The sequence below is a fragment of the Ornithorhynchus anatinus genome, chromosome 9 (assembly GCF_004115215.2).
Source record: "Ornithorhynchus anatinus isolate Pmale09 chromosome 9, mOrnAna1.pri.v4, whole genome shotgun sequence".
NCBI lineage: Eukaryota > Metazoa > Chordata > Mammalia > Monotremata > Ornithorhynchidae > Ornithorhynchus > Ornithorhynchus anatinus.
In genome coordinates this window covers 4133964-4137597 of record NC_041736.1, presented here as the reverse complement: position 1 = coordinate 4137597, position 3634 = coordinate 4133964, and positions in this window count along the sequence as shown.

The following is a 3634-nucleotide window of genomic DNA, read 5'->3' as shown; positions in this document are numbered from 1 at the left end:
TTGCAACTGCATGGGGATGATGAGGAGAGAGTAGAGAGGGCCAAAGTAGATGGTAGAATTCTGGCTGGCCGGCTGAGAAAGTAGGTGTGGGGGGAAAATCCCTTGATTTGCTCTAACTTGATAAGTTATCCTCTTTGCTTAGGAGAGAAACTCTCCTCCTGACTGCTAGCGTTCGGACTGGTTTATCCAGGGCAGGGGTCTCCCATCAGTTCACTGCTGTGTCCTAAGGTGAACTTTTCTACTGATCAAGGGCAGCCCGACTCATTCCTTCCCTTCCCGCGTTGGCCCGATTGGTCATGAGGCTCTCAAAGTGGGTTCCCTTCTGCTTGATACCTCTAGCTAAGGGAGGTTGGGCACACTGGCAGTTGTCCTTGGAGTTCACAGTGCAGCAGAAGAGTGGATCGCTGGGAAACTAAGGCAGCAAATGGACCAGTCCTACAGGCGGTGAATGGGAGAGAGGTTCTTCTCCTCGAGGCTTCTCGAAGGGTGGGTGGCTGAGAGGCGGTTGGAAAACGGATAGGCCCTGTGGAGCCCAAATCCAACGGTGAGATGCGGATCCGTCCTTACCCGTCCGCAGTGTAAAAAGCAGCGTTATTTTGTCCTTCTGAGGCCTTTAGAGTCTACCAACTCTATTATATTGTACTTCCCCAAACGCTTAGTACAGTAAGCGCTTGATAAATACCGTTGATTAATAGATCAATCGATTCAACCACTCCCACCTGACTGAATGAGGAGTAACGTGGCCTGATGGGAAAAACACCCACCTGGGAGTCAGAGGACCCGGGTTTTATTCTAGACCTCGCCGCTGTCTGCTGTGCGACCCTGGACGGATAACTTAATTTCTCGTGCCTCGGGTTCTGCATCAGTAAAATGGGGTTCAATGCATCTTCTCCCACCTATTTAGACGGAGAGTCCCATGTGGGACAGGGAATGTCTGTCGGTCAGTCACTTGTCTCCTGTGTGACCTCGGGCAAGTTACTTCACCGCTCCGTGCCTCAGTCACCTCAGCTATAAAATGGGGATTAAGACTGTGAGCCATTTGCGGCACAGGGACTGTGTCCAACCTGACAACCTTGTATCTACCCCGGTGCTTAGTACGGTGCCTGTCACATAGTAAGAGCTTAACGATTACCGTAAAAAAGTAGGAGCTTAAGTATATTAATAAGATTATTAATAATAATACTACTAATCATAAATTATGGGCCACCATTCTCCCAGTAAACCCTAGAAATTAGAAGATTTTGTGGTTCCTGGAACTATGGGGAGGGTGGAGAGAGGGTATCAAACTCGGATCCTTCCAGTCCCCCAGGCTCGGGAAGTCCAATGAAGCCTTCCTGGTACATCGGTGTCCCATGGGGATGTGAGGGGAATGAAGGGGAGGCGGCAGATAAGGAAATGTGACGGGGGTGAGCAATTTGGGAGTTGAATCCAAGAGCTGCAGCCTTCTGAGGAGTGGGCGGATTCCTGGTGGGAAGCAGGCTGGAAGGGAAGATTGAAAAAAGGTGGAATGGGGAATAAAAGGAAGAGAAGTGAACCGAGGTCGCCTTCAGCTTCTGTCCCACAAGCCTCGGGAACCCACGATCGGCTTTCTCTCCGCAGCGACCTGCTTCTTTTCTACAGGAGGCCCTCCTGTCCTTGGGAAGTCTGGTGGAGAGAACAGTGTGACAGATGCGGTGACTAGCTCTTGGGGACCAGATGAAAGAGGGGAAGTAAAGGCCTCTCCTGTGTTGGTTTCTCGGCGAGTCAGCTGCCCCTTCTCTGCCCTCACATACGCCCACCAGAAGTCTCCCTGAGCAATTATCAATGAGGCCTACACCCTTTCCGCCTCCTCCCCCCAACTAACTCACTTGGTTGACTGGCACACATTATTCATTCCCTCAGAGGAACAGACAAGCAGTTTCCCGGGAGACTGAATCAGGCCAAATATACGTAGCAATTTGCTCAAGATGTAATGAAGGGTGTGGGGAGAAATCTGTGGCCTCCACCACGCGCGGCAAACTACTCAGCTGATGTAATTCAATCAATCCGGCCTACGTATTGAGCCCTTACTACGGGCAGAGGGCTGCGCTAAGTGCTCGGGAAAGGACGCCATAAAGATTAGCCGACGCGTTCCCCGCCCATAACGAGCTCGCAGTCTGGAGGGGAGCTTACGTTCTACAGACCTTCGTAAGTTCATACGCCATATCGGTCATCATGAATCCTCCCCGGATTTCTCTGAAGAAATTAAAAGACTTGCCTTTATTTCCATAATTTATGTGGAAACCCCCTTGGCATAGTCACACAGCTAATCACTGGCAGAACCAGGAATACAAGGGGGCCGTTGAGTCTTTATCTAAAGCTCTACCAGTACCAGCATCTATTAGGTCAGCAGGGCATCTCCACTCTAGAAGACACTGCTGAAAAATGGTATTTATTGATTTATGTTTTAGCCGTATTAAGCATTTACCATGTGCCAGGCACTCTCCTAAGAGCTGAAGTAGATACAGACCGATCGGTCTGGACGCAATCCACGTCCTTCATGGGGCTCATAGTCTTAATCCCCATTTTACAGGGGAGGGAACTGAGGCACAGAGAAGGGAAGTGACTGGTCTAAGGTCGCACGGCAGACTCTGGACAGAGCTGGGATTGGAACCCGGGTCTTTCGGACTCCCAGGCCCGTTCTCTATCCGCTAGGCCAGACTACTGGATGCCAGGCACCGTGCAAAGGTCTCGGGAAAGTACAATAGAATAAATAAAGGCGATCCCCACCCTCCTAGTCACGATCTAGAGGGGGCATATACTAGGTATCACACAGGCTTTGCAACCTAAGAAGCAGCACGAGCTAGCGGTTAGAGCGCGGGTCTGAGTGTCAAAAGGACCTGAGTTCTCTTCCTGGCCTCGCCACTTGTCTCCTGTGTGACATTGGCCAAGTCTCTATGCCTCAGTTACCTCCTCTGTAAAATGGGGATTGAGACTGTGAGCCCCACGTGGGACCGGGTCCAACCCAATTTGCTTGGATCCACCCCAGCGCTTAGTACAGTGCCTCGCACGTATTTAAGTGCTTAACGAATATCATAATAATCAATACCATTATCATCCTCATTATCGTTATTACCCCAGCGCTTAGTACGGGGCCTGGCACATAGTAAGGGCTTAACAAATACGATTAAAAGAAGAAGATTGCGGGAGGATGAGTTCGAACCACATTTAAGGGGTGAGGAAAATGAGGCACAGAGAAGTTCCTTACCCGAGGTCGCACGGCGGGCAAGTGGCGAGCTGGGATTAGAACTCAGGTCGCCCGACTCCCAGGCCTGTGCTCTTTCAATTTGGCCACACTGCCTATTCTCCCGCACTGTGCTCTGCATGTGGAATTCAGACCGTTAGCCCTCGAGGCATAGGCTGTGTCTAATTTTCTGTTTTGTACAGAGCCTAGCACATTTTTCTGACTCCATAAATGGTCCATCGAAATAATCGGGAATAATAGGCCCATTCTTTCCAGGGTGGCTTTTGTGGCCGACCGGTTCTCTTCATAATGCACTCTTTGCCATTTAAGAAGACGTTTAAAATCTGTCGCCCGAGTCCTGTGACTTGTAACGAGTTCAGTCATTTCCTGCCGAGAAATCCGAGTGGAGAATTAGTGCGCAGATTAGGCTTT